This window comes from Magallana gigas, chromosome 9 (assembly GCF_963853765.1).
Source record: "Magallana gigas chromosome 9, xbMagGiga1.1, whole genome shotgun sequence".
Lineage (NCBI taxonomy): Eukaryota > Metazoa > Mollusca > Bivalvia > Ostreida > Ostreidae > Magallana > Magallana gigas.
The window spans coordinates 48257325-48272267 of NC_088861.1; positions in this window are offsets into that span (position 1 = coordinate 48257325).

Here is a 14943-nt window from a genome sequence, read left to right on the forward strand (position 1 = left end):
AAAGAAAGTGTAACATACATGTAGCTTCTAAAAAGATGAATAGTACGTCTTATTTTACTATATATTTTCACCTTGTAAATTCTATTTTTACATATATAAAAAAAAGATTAGGTAAAAATTTACAAGTACATTTATAAACTGTTTTAAAAATCATAAAAATAATGTAACAAAGTTACGCTATTCGAAAATAACACGGCAAAATCTATTTGGGTTTTTTTTTATACTGTAATTTTCAAATTTAGAGGAGGGGGTGAATACATTGATTCACAAAATTTAAAATATGACAACTGAAATTTATAATTTATATCAGCACCCATCTTGTAAATTTAAAACGTACCTATTGCCCTTTTGCCATAACTGAATACTATTTCCACGTACTGTCTATAAAACAGAATAAGTTCGTCTTATTTGGCATGTACCAATACCCAAAATGTACCGTAAAAATGGATTTTTTGTATCGTCAATTTACAAACGTAAGATGAAATTTAACAGGGGATAAAGTAGATTTCCATATAAGGTACCTAACTACTAACTATAGGACTAACTACTCATAATGAGTACCCTCAACAGGAGTTGAAAAGGTAAATCTTTAAATAACTGATGTTGCGGGGGGTTATAGATGTGTGCGGTGACCATCTATCACCGGAGTCTGCAGTAACACGGCGCCACGTACCCAGGTGTATATAACTATTGTATCTTACAGGTGAGTGTGCTTCGCTATAGGTGAACGGAACCTATAACAGTCACCCCACCTCTTCTCCCTCCCACCACTCCTGAACAGTTAATGGAAGTAAAATATCAAGATTTTAAAGAGAAAAAAGAAAGATGCAGGAACAAGAGATAGAGGGAAAACAAAAAGATATTACTTTAAAAAAACAACACACCAATATCAAATACATAAATAACACGTTTGAAGTAAACGTAAATATCAATCTTAAAACTAGTTTTAGCAGTCTGATATCACGATGTCATATCGATTTTTGAATGATGGTGATAATATATATATATATATCTATATCTATATATATATATATATATATATATATATATATATATATATATATATATATATAATGATTACTGATGTTATTATGTTGATTATTATCATAAATTATCTTGAGATGATGATAAGAATGGGATCGATGATGATACAGAGGAATAGGACGGCCTCGGTGGTCACTGACGGTTAGGACGAGGATGACGCATAAGATGACGATGAAATATAACAAGGCCAGTTACTGTCCTGCTATAAACATAAGATGACGATGAAATATAACAAGACCAGGTACTGTCCTGCTATAAATACACGAGCACCCGCTGTCTCGTCGGACGATGACACCTTACGGCGTAAGACCCAGTCACGTGACTGACCGGTGGTCTCAAGGTTAGAGCTGACATCTCTTCTATATATACCACGCAATGCCACCTAACAATGTTTACCACGCCGATGATACGACTGACTCTCTGGTGAACAGATTTCTTCATACATTGAAAAAACCCATTTTATTTCTCATATTTTATATTTATTTTATTTTCTATTTTAATATTGATTTAAATTACAACGCTATGCCACGAAGCGGCTGTATTGCAGTGTAAACTAAACAGCCCATGCGACAGACCCTTTGAATAACATACATTTATTTAAAAAAAACACCAAATTCTTCTTGTTCATTATATATATATATATATATATACATATATATATATATATATATATATATATATATATATATATATATATATATATATATATATATATATATTGTACGAGTCAAATATTATGTTTTGTAGACAAAGGTTAAGATTACTAAACAAAACCAGCATGATCTTTATACCCTAAAAAATGTTACCGAATACGTTCGCAATATTTTAAGAACACGGACCTTAATTCAAATGAATAACAATTGTAATTTGAAAAAAAAGAAATCAATTCATTTAAGTGGAATTATCAAAGCAGTATTGTAAACTAACAATTCAACCATATATTTCAAAGCATAATCTAACTGTGTGCTCATTTAAAGGCTGATTCTGTTTTGTATTTAATGAAAATTTGATATTTTTATTTTGGTGAGTAAACAAAATATTAGTAATTGAATAAATCAAATATTTTAATCGACAAAATGCAAGATATAAAGTACATTGTAAATATATCATGCTTATTTTAAATTAGTTAGAAACAGTTCATTTTTTGACACGGTTATAGGTTCTAGTTGTTAAATGCATACATGTATGAGGAAAAATTCACACTACAATAAACAATCTTTTCGTTTCATTATTTTTTAATACAAACTTATATTACAGTCACATTATGCAATAGTAAATTAATGTTCATTTTTTTTTCAATTCACGATGATACATATGTTTATAGAAAATACAAATATTTATCATAAAACAAAAATTGCAAACACTGGTGCAATTATGGAACAATGTTTGATATAATAATTTCAATTTCAATTCAATTTCTTTATTGCAAAAGACATACGTCTTATATCACTTATAATGGTGAACAATACATGAATATATATAGGCAAAAATGGACGGTCAGTCCTTACAAATCTTGACTCGTGCGCACAAACTCCTATGTTTATAGAATAATTTGTATTTGGAGAATGAAATAACACATATATATTATATATATATTGATAGTAATAACAATTGAAATCAGCAAATGACACTTGATATAGTCAAACCATTCTGAGTGTGAGGGCTTTGTAAATAAATTTTCCTAAATTACACAATTCTTTGATATTGTTAACACTTAGTAACTGTATTAATTTGTACATGGATGGTTTACACCAGTAATACTTTTTTATAAGCTTTGATCGTTATGCTAAGTACATTGGACATACAAGTATAAAATGATATTCGTCTTCAATGTCTGTAATACAATTTTACAAAATCTTTAGTCTCTTGGTATATTTTCATGTCGACCTGTTTCAATAAGCAGATTATGTGAGGACAACCTCATTTTGGAAATACATTTTTTATACAACCTTGGTATTGATTTTTCTAAATAATATTGTAAGCAAAACAATATCAACTAAGTGCTTGTAAATAAAACAAGTTGTTTCTATTTGCATCTTGCCATGCAACGTTTAAATGAAGTTGTCTTTAAGTCTTTTCTGAATAATTGGTAGACAAATACGACTATTTAAGTTACTTTGGCCATTCCACATGTAGCCAAGTCCCAAATTATATAATTGGTCCTTAATGAATTTTGCCCAGCTTTGATAATTTTGCTTGTCGTTTTCACAAATACAATAAGACCAGTCATAAGCAGCTCTTAATATACAATTTTCTGTCTGTAATAATTTAAACCAGAACTTAAACATTCGATATATACGAATGAGATATAAGAGTAACCGCCCAGTCTCGAAATATAACATAGTTGTATTAAGTTTGTAGTTTTACGAACACCAAGCACAAATCGTAAAAACTCAAGGTTGACCTTTTCAATATCATGTTCCTCGTGGGAACCCCAAACTTCACATCCATAATTAAAAATGCTACACACATAAGTATAAAAAACAGAAAACAAAGTACAATGGTTTAAATAAAGCTGATTAATTGTTGATTTGAGAGCAAATATGGCTTTGTGACCTTGTGCCGCTAATTGTTTTTGAGTGGTAAAACATTTACCATTAAATAAATAGTGCCTGTTTGGGAGGGTAACAGTTGAAATTGACACCCCAAGAAAACCATTGTCAACCGACGCGAAGCGGAGTTTGACAATGGTTTCGAGGGGTGTCAGTTTCAACTGTTATCCTCCCAAACACTGGCACTATTTATTTTATTATACTGAATGTCTTAATTTTAAAGAAAGCTTGGCTGCTTTTACATAGGAAAAATGTGAATTTTACGGCGAACCGTACGCGCATATTTTCGCGCATGTAACAATTTGTAATGTTACCCGTTGCTAAGTGCGTTGCTAACGCTGAGGGTAATAGAACGGATTATAAACTGCGTCTAAACCAATCAGATTTCAGTATTTAACATGAAAGTATAACAATATAATTTAACATAACGCATAGATAAACAAACTGGTCCACAATTTCTAAATATTCACCGTTATAAAGACATTTCTCGTCGGTGCGGTAATTCCCACTATTTCTAAAATAACCACTTTAGTTTTAGATACATTTACATCAAGGTTCCATTCATTTGTATAGAACTGTAAAATATTCAACATGCTCTGTAGCTCATCAGTTGATTCAGAAAACAATACCATGTCAGCAGCATACATAAGAAGATAAAGACTTAGTAATTGCAGGTCAGTAGGGGCAGTACCCTTTTTTATAAATTCATTTTCAAGATCATTAACATATAATACAAACAACATGGGAGACAACACTTCTCCTTGTTAAAGACTAACATGATTTTCAAGGAAATTAGAAATACGACCAAAAGATTTAACACACGTTCTAATTCTAGAATACATTGAACGAATTACTGCAAGTAACTTTTCCTGTATATCGTAATACTTTAATTTTCTGTACAGCTTCTCCCTATTGATAGAGTCAAAGGCCTTCTTATAATCAACAAAACAACAATTAAACCGTTTTTTAGTTTGAAGCGCTTGCGAAACCAGACATTGAAGTGCAAAAATTGCTTCTGTAGTTCCTAATATAGGTTGAAAACCAAACTGTGCATCTGTGACAATACTATTAGAAGATGCCCATAATATAAGTCTACGATTCAATATTGAGGTAAACAATTTACAAAAACAGCTGATAAGACTTATACCTCGATAATTGTTAATTTGTTACATGTATCAATACTCAAATAAGCCCGGTTCTATACGAGTATTTTGAAGTGAGATGAGATACTATTTACCATGATTTTTCCCCGGCCTACGACATAAAAAGAAATATCGTGTTGATGTTGAAATAAAATATTAAACCATATGTTAACTAAAAGATTGGTAAAAATACGGACAATTATGCTTTATAAAAAGTACAATAACAAATTTATTTTGATATTGAAATACACATGGTAAAATATTTTTCAGTTTGCCGGATTTCCTTCGGTCGATCACATTTTTAAATATATCCTAGAAAACAAACACATCATTACAATTATTGAAAAAAAATAATTACACAATAAACAGATTTTGAACACAATGTCCAAGCCGATTGAACAATCAGATGTGTACACTTTTAATTTTTTGGCTTGATAGGATTAAGTTGAGAGAGACAAATATGTAATTATAAGTCCATTAATATACAGTGGATTCCTTATTTTACGCGAGTACCTGATGCAACAATTCAACTGTTTTGCGTCATGTCCCCTTAAAATAAAATCGCGAGTGCAAAATTTTTGTCATAGTTTCATTTAGTTTTCATCAGTTCGAAAAATGAGAGAAGTTTGAAAATCCGCGAGATGTGCTTTTGCTTTTTACGCAGATATTAATTCCTCGCGTTTTATTAGGAATCTAGAGTATGTCGTAATATTATTTAAATATTGGTTGGAGTTGAGGGCAGCATTGATTATATTAGCCCCCGAGGGACGAACTATTGCCCGATGCGAAGTGGAGGGCAATATTTTTGTCCCAATGGGGCTAATATAATCATTGTTGCCCGAAAACACAGCCAATATTTGTTTTGTTAGAAACAAACCAAAAGTTAAGAAAGTTATTAAGACAGATCGCCATGATTTTCTCGGCTCAACAAAGAATTCACGAATTCAATTTTGTGCAAAGTTCATCTCCAAAATACCCTCAGCATCAAACGGTCACTGGTGATATTTCGCCGCCAAAAGAATTAACATACAGATGTTCTACCCGAATTTACTTCACAGTAATTCGCAAATCTTTATATCCGTTATGATAGCAAACCGTCGCATTGCGCGTCCGTTGTTTGCTTGCCTTGACTGACTGTAAATTATGGCGCCACCTTGTTTTGGAGTCACAGAGAGTTATTTACGTCATCGTTTACGAATCAACTAATTAAAATAGAAGGAATATTCTCTAGGTATTATTCCTAGCCGGTCAATATCAAAAACATTTTGACCGGTCAATATTTTTTGGACGAGCAAATATTATAATTATTGAATATTCGTCTATATAGAGTTTTATGGCGAGATTATACTACTCAATATAAAAATCTTGTTTGTTCCTCAACTTGACAGAATACAAAGAGAGAAAAAAAAGAATCTACGTCATACATTTTATCAACAATATTGCTTTTTAGCAGTAAGAATTGTCTGATGATATCGCCTTTATCACAGAAATCAATGTCTGCTAAATGACTAAGTAAAAGTTGCACAGTGTTATCATGTCCATTTCTACAAGCTATATAGATAGGACTTTCGCAATCACATAAATTAATGTGTGCTCCATGACTCAGTAAAAGTTGCACAGTGCTATCATGTCCATTTTCACTGGCTGTATAGAGAGGTCTTTCCCAATACTTTTCACCTGAATTAATGTTTGCTCCATTACTCAGTAACAGTTGTACTGTGCTATCACGTCCGATTCTACAAGCTACAGAGAGAGGACTATAACCAAATGCATCACATAAATTAATGTTTGCTTTATTACCCAATAGAAGCTGCAGAGTTTTATAGTGCCTTGCGTTCGTGTATTTGTCTTCGCTTTCTTTAGTACTGTGTCTAATTGCGTACAGTAAGGCAGTGTCACCATACTTACTTCTCTGATTCACACTGACTCCGAGCTCAATTAATATTTGCAGTATTTCATAATTATGGAACAACGATACAACGTGAATTGGGTGTAAAATCCCCCCCACCCCCCATCCTTTTCTCAAATATGTGTTAATATCATCAGAAAACATATTAAACATATCTTTTGTACCGTTGCAGCACACTGCGTAAAATACAGCTCTGTCTTTGAAGTTAATAGCCAACATCTGTAAAGTTTGTAAACAATAAAGAGATAAGTCAGTGTGACCAAATACAATCAGAGCACAAAGAGGCGATATGTTACATTCCAAAACCGCAAAGTCAAGTTTAGTAAAATGCAAATCTTCTGATTCCTGACTGAAATTTTGTTTTTTTAAGGAAATCTCTGTTTTTGTGAGTAACAATTCGATTTTTTCTGGTTGCACTTTAATATTTTTTATCATTGCGTTAGCAACTTTTTTACTCTTTAAACAAGGATTCAGGACAACATCGACTATATTTTTTCCAACAATCTCTTTTAAAAGTCTTTCCGTAAGAGAATCTAAATATCTGTCACTTATATAAATAGTCATCTGATCTTTTTGACCGTTCCAATCGTATAATTTTACTCGTTTTCTCAAAAAACTAATATCGGCGTATTCTATCATGTCTTTGGGATAATCCATTCCAAACACATAGGATGTAACTTCCATTACAAAGTCATGACAGAATTGATAGCTATCCCCTTTTTTTGTTACGTATGAGCCATGCAGCGTTTCCAGAGCGCCACGAATAGTAGAAAGCGCTGTACAATCTTCCATTCCACACAGTTTTAATGCAAGTTTATACATTTGTTCCGAATTCCCCTCATTTTGTAAATCACTAACGCAAAGCTCATTGTTAAATAAAACAAGAAGAACTAAAGCACAGAACTTATCCTTGCTTGATATTTTGTAATATTCTATTTCTTCTTTATATACTTTTACGGGTTCTTTAAAAAATTGCAATCCCTTTTTCTGATTTTCTTCGTCGCTAAAAAACAATTTGCACAATAACGGGAAATATGCATCGATCTTTATAATTTCTGTTAGATCTATTTTAACAGAAGTATTATCAGATTTATGTTTGTTCCAAATTTTTAGCTTTTCATCGTCGCTCAACTTACTATCTTCTGCATCAATATCTACAATTATTGATCTATTTTTAAACAGCCCCATTGCTCTTTCATCACTCTGTACACATTTTCTGCACGATAGTAAAAATTTGCATTTCTTTAAACAGGCTTTTAAATCTTCTTCAAGTTTCTTCCATGACTTGTAATCTTGTTCGTCAAACGACTCCTTTCCAATTGGGTCATGTAGTACAAAAAGAGTTTGGTTCTCTAGTACACTATTCGATATAAAAGCATTAATAACATCCTTCAGTTTACCCGCCTTTTTCACGGCCCAGCCTTCACTTCTATATTTGAGAGCAATGTGTTGAATCGTTGCCGACTTTCCTGATCCCGAATGACCTACTACAATTACCAGATTCTTCTTCTGTATGAGACTTTCCACTCTTTTACACGCTCTTGTTTGAATAAACTTAGAGTCTATCAGTTCCCAATCTTCAAATACGTTATGATCTCGCTGTGATTCTGATAAACAGAGATAAGAAAAAGTGGACTTATAATGCGTTCACCTCACAAACAATAATAAAACAGACTCCAAAAATAGTTGCTTCCTAAAATCTCAGATATTTCATTACACTAGTTTAAAATTCTATGCATGATGTAATGAATTATATATTCAATCTGTACCTATTCTTATTGTATTCAATCTAAACCCCATCTAAATATCGGTTTAGTATTGGGGTTTACTTGGGATATACTCTTTTTGTTTTTAAATATCCAATTCTTGAATTTGTCAACTGAATACGAAGGCGAAAGGACCGAAAACGGAAATCGGATGTTAATATTTCACTGCATACAGGAATTCTTTGTAAGAAAGGGGTACCGGTGTGTATCAAGTTCCCTAATGGGATTTTGAAATGTTTTTCTGCTAGTTGAAGCACTGGCTTTTATACTAAACTAGCCTATTAATGTTGATATGGGCAATACTTTTGTTAGCTTATTGCAATATATATAAACTAAATGTAATCAATGTAAGATCTTTTTGTTACAGAAAATGTTATTCTAGTAATATGTTGATTATTCAGTTTGAGCTGTGTGATCACAATCTTTGTGCATGCCGCAACTACAGTTGATATAAAAAGATGTATGCATAATCCAAGCCGGTTTGCAGATGCACAGTTGATTCAAATATAATGTGATATGAATTTATTAAATATGATATTGCATCGTTTGATACGATATTGTCTTATAGGGTGCGATAATATATCACATGATATGATATAATACAGTACAGGCAACGCTTATCTTGTATTTTCCGCACACCCCGCGGTTCAATGTAGATGTCGTGACCAGTCTTAAAGTCTTGACGATCAATTACAGGTTAATAAAGGTACTGGACTAAAATGCGAGTTGTCTTCTCGACTAAAATAATTGACAGCTACACACAACCTTATATCATATTTTAATGTAACTTACTAAAATAACAAACGATAAATTTTTGAATTGTTGAATTTATAAGTGTGTTTAAAATTATTTATCAATGATATTTTTACTTAATTACTTGCCGGAGCATTTTTACAAGCCATTAAAATTGATACAGGCTATTAAAAATTCAATCAAACTGCTTGGCAGTCGGATTTTATATAAAAAAAAAAAAAAGATTTCTTCAATTTAAATAAATTTTAGAGAAGTATAGTAATCTTTGCTGTTTAAATCTATACAAACTGCAAACTGGGTACATATCAAATAATGAAATGCTTTTGTAAATCCACGACCGTGCGATCGAGTTTCAACAAAGGATGACTGCACATAAGGTCATCGACATTTGCGAGAAAATAATTTTTTTTCCTTTCAATTGCAGAAATGGTGAACACCCAAACTACAACTTAATTGCGCTAAAAAAAGTATGGTGTTACATGTACCAATTACGAATTTGTTTTCATAGGCGGGGGTCATCACGATTTCTTAATTTTCCACACGATAATGAGGACGCCCAAGTTTATGCCGTCTTCATACATAGTCAGAACATGTTTGTTTGTCTGTTCTCCGCTTAACAGTAGTTGTATATTTGCATTATCTAAGTTGTGTTAAAGGGAGATTAATAGACAAACATGCGCACGTAGTTTAAATGAGAAAAAAACTGATTCTTCTTACTTTAGCTTTCTCTTTTGTAACCAAGGATTGATACATGTTGAATATTATAACTCACCACATGAGTTCTCACCTCAGAACACTTTGTGAATACAAATTGTTTGTTTACCTGGACAGCAGACGTTCACTGAGAAATTTTTTTTCTTTATTATCAATCTTTAACAAATATTAATCTCATTATACTTGGTTAAAAGTAGAATTACATAGTTGCTATTTTGTTACCAGTCTTGTTTTCTAAAAACATTGCAACATGAAGAATTTTGAGCCCCTTTCTAATGCAATTTTTGGTAAAAAATGCAAACTTTAAGGTTTGGACACTTACAAAACTAAAACAGCGTGTGCTGTCGAAATGATTTAATATCAGAATATTAGCCTATTATCTAAGCTTCAAATTGATATTCGCAAAAGTTTCTATAATTCATTCCTGTAGCTGCTATTATAGTTTTAGCAACAAACCCTTGAAGAAAAATGATGCGTTCTAAGTCCGTTGTCCTTGCTACAATGATCCATTCAAAAGTTGTATAATAATACATTCAAAAGTTGTTATGACTAAACGTTTTACAGAGATAAATATGAATTTTCGGTGTTTTTTGCCAAATTGCACAAAAACACTATAGGGTTTCAAAAGGAAATTAAACGTTTTATACACCTTTAATCCTATTTACTGAACGACAAGTTGATATTTAAACAATGAAATGCTTTCGTTGGTCATTCATATACCTAACACGCGTTAGTGGCTATGTATATTTTTCCGCGATGTTCGCTACCCTCATTACCTGCATGAATCATTAAAGAAAGCATTCTATTGTTAATATTTACATCATTCTTTTAACAAATTAATGAATTGATCGTAAAAAGTAAGTAAAATTAACTAGAATATTGTTCATGTGCATTAGTGTGTTAGAGAAAAGAAACAACCAAATGTTTTCTATAGGAATTTAAATCAGACATCAGCATGATTATTTAGATTTCATTTCTGTCAGTTTTTACAGAACAACATTATGAGTGTACAATCAATTTCCATAAGAAATAGAAGGAATCATACTTGGTGGATGTAAAATATTATACCATAAAACGCGACAAAAATACTTCTCAATAATCTGATAAATGTATGCATTCTTTCCTTAGTTAACAAAGCTATAAACTTACTGAGTATAATGAACGGGTGTATTGTTTACTTGTTTAATTGATTTCTAATAAAGGTGGAATAACACACCTCGATAAAGTCACTCAAATTAACAGTGAATTATATGATTATAAAAGAAATAATGATAAATAAACTGTACATATGTCAAATAAGCAAAACATTTGCAGTTTGGGGAATAAAAAATGAAAATCTTAAAAATTCAAATAACTGAGCAACAACAAAAGCCCCGACAATTCCGTACCAATCACAATTAAGAATCTACTTTTTTGAAGTGATAAATTAACATTTTATAATAACTTACTATTATTTGATAAAATTTATTTTTACATAAAAAGTACAAACAGATTTAAGTAAGTTAGGTAAAAATGTACACATTGTATAAAAAATGAATCAAAATGCGTACCACTGACTTTCCTTACACTCCCTTCTTTTCATTTTTTTTATTGTTTATTTGTTCTCCACCTTCCCCCAAACTTTCAGTTTTTTTCTACTCTGTTATCAATTTTTGTTTTCATATTATTACATGTTTTTTCTTTTCTTTCTCATTTTTTCTCTACACTACATATACTTTTTTTTATTTTCAACCCGAGCAATTCACCATTATTTTTCTATTTTTTTTTTTTCATTTTCCTTTCATAAGCTATTTGTTTTGTTTATTTTTTGCATTGTACCTCCTTCCAGTGCTGTTTATAATATTAGTCTATTATACAAAATTCAGTTGCAATATATATGAATATATATCTTATATAAAATCATATAGTTACTCATCTTACACCTTGACTACAGGAGAGAACATAGATATGCATTATGCCTGCTGTTCAACCCATTTCAATGTATTTATATACTTGAATAAAATACTTCTTAAATTAAAATTAAAGCCCCTGCAGGGTTTTAACTCGGAGTGTACGGATCAAAAGCCCGATACTTTCATAAAACGAAATATTGTTTCGTTTAAAGTTCAGCCCTTTGTGATGATGTGTTATTCCACTTTAATTCAAGATCCTAATTTTGTAAGTAAAAATAAAAAGCTTGTGGCAAATTGGACAATTGTTTTATGTTGATTTGAATAATGCAGAAAAAAAATTAATGTCTGAAAAAACTAGTACCTTCTTAAATCTAAATATAATCAAATTCTCGGTCCCGCTCCTTGTTTTTCTATTGCCGCTTCACGTGTAACGACAACAAAAAAACCAACAAAGGAGAGGATCGAGGATCTGATTTTAATCAGACTGCATAATTATTGGGAATCTAAGCATTTGTACGGGAAAGGTTATTGAGCTAGGAAGTCATACTACATTTGTTTTTGTTTTGTTGTTGTTGTTGTTGTTTTTGGTTTTTTTTGTTTTTTTTTTGGGGGGGGGGGGGTTGTTTTGTACAAGAAAACCAGTTTTAAGTTAAAAAAAAACCCATGTCAAATGCTATAATGTTTTTATTAAAAGTAGTCTACTGTACAACATTCCTTACTAAAGGGTAGGCATTGCAATTTAAAAATCAAACACACTAATGTCCTCTTTTAAACTTTATCTACAGCTAAATAAAATAAACAGCCAAAAGTACCCTGGCGCTGTTTCTGGGCACCTCTATGGCAGTCAACTTAATGTTGTATTGGACATCTGTCGTTATTAAGGGGATTTAAGTACATCAAAATCCTTTCACCGAATTAAAATTTGCAAATTTTACTATGTTTAGCAAAAACATACGTTTAAAATGTGTTCGGAAAGGTATAAATAACAAAATTCCTAGAAGGGATTTGAACTCATGACATACAGATTTGTAGTGAATCCTCTGACTCACTGCGCTACGCTGTTTGGTGACAAAACTGTGAAAGAAACTATTCATAAAATTTTACTTAATTTTATTGTTTATTTCGATTAATAAAACGTCACAACATGGAAGTGTCCCATAACAACTTAATCCATTGTTGTGCTACTGACCTGTTTACATGTACATAGAAGCTTGCATTAAAACCCACCCTCCTAAATTTAAAACCAGATTTTTCTTTGTTCACTTTTTGCACTGTCTTTCTGCTGTCCACCTTTCGAGTAGCTATACCTGTATATGTTTTAAATTTATCTCGCGAGGTCAGGTTTCATAAAGATTTTAACAAAGAACGTTTATTAACAGACAATAAAGGGAATAAATAATTATTGAATATTTTTTCATTAGTTTTTAACTAAATATAATTTTGTTGTCTATTTATTTTTCAAATACTTCCTATTTCATTTAAATGTATCATTTGAGGCGACAAAGCATTGCCATTTTGGATTATTTTAACTAAACAAACACAGCAGACAGGTGTATCATTACTGGTTTAAAAACATATTTTGAATGTATCATCCAACGGACGTTGAACGTATCATTTTTCTCCAAGGGTGTGTTGTTGAAATGACAATAACAGCTACAGGAATGAATAATAGAAACTTTTGAGAATATCAATTTAAAGCTTAGATAATAGGCTAATATTCTTATATTGTATTATTTCAGTAGCACACGCCGTTTTAGTTTGTTAAGTGTCCAAATCTCAAAGTTTGCATTTTTGCCCCAAAATTGCATTTGAAAGTGGCTCAAAATCCTTCATGATACAATGCTTTTTAAAAAAACAAGACTGGTCATAAAAGAGCAACTATATAGCTCTACTTTTAACCAAGTTATATGAGATTAATATTTGTTGAAGATTGATAATAAAGAATTTTTTTTCTCAGTTAACGTCTGCTGTCCAGGTAAACAAACATTTTTGAATGTATCACACGGCACTTGAATGAAATGATTCAAAGCGGTTGTACGGTTTGAAAAAGGGCTATGATGAAAGAGAGACCACATAATTTTTCTGTGCATGGAATTGTTATTCATGCTAGTCTAATTTATTTAGTCCCATTCTGATAATGTCAGCTCCACCTCTCATGCGTATTGGTATCAATCTTCTGTTCTGTTCAAATAAGCGAAAATTCTCTTTTTTTTAAAAGTTGTAAGGAGAAAAAAACAGACAATGAGTTTATTGTATCACAGTCTTAAATCTTGACTTATGTTGGAAATTTACAAAACTCTTTAATAAAATAAACAAAAGTGATATAAGGTTAAGAAATAAACGCAACAAAAGCGACCGAAAAAGACCCAAAACCCAGCGCTAAGTGCAGTGTTGCAACCACTATTGAAATAAATTATTTAAATAGTGGTTGGGAATGCATTTCATTGGAAAAATCACTTTGCAACCACTATTGAAATAAAACCACTATTGAAATAAATTATTTCAATAGTGGTTCGGAATGTATTTCATTTGAAGAATCACTCTGCAACCACTACTGAAATACAACCACTATTGAAATAAATTATTTAAATAGTATTCCGGGATGTATTCCATTTTGAAAATCAATTTACAGACACTGTTGAAGTACAACTACTATTAAAATTATTTTTTCGATCGTAGCTTAGAATGAATCTTTTTTTTATAAATATTACTTTAAAAATTTATATTTTTTCTTTACATTTCTCTTTCTACATACATATCATGTCCTCTGAATATTGTATATTATTTGCACAATAGTGAACATCTTGTAAATTGCAAGAACTTCTATTCAAACCCCGTGTATATTGAATAATTATTTATTGATAAATATTTTCATAAATACCACTATTGAGATAAATTATTTCAACATTGATTGGGGTGTACTTCATTACGACCACTATTGAAATATATTTTTTTAATAGTGGTAAGGGATACTTTTTATTTCAACCACTATTGAAATCAAGTATTTCAATAGTGGTTAATGATGTATTTCAGTTTTATGTCTACTATTATGTTTGTTTTAAACACTTTTCTTTCTGCTAGGGAAGTTTCTTTAGATGTATATCTTATGAGATGATGAACTCCTTTTTGATTATGATGTTCTTTGATTTACCTCTATATGGTGATGTTTCC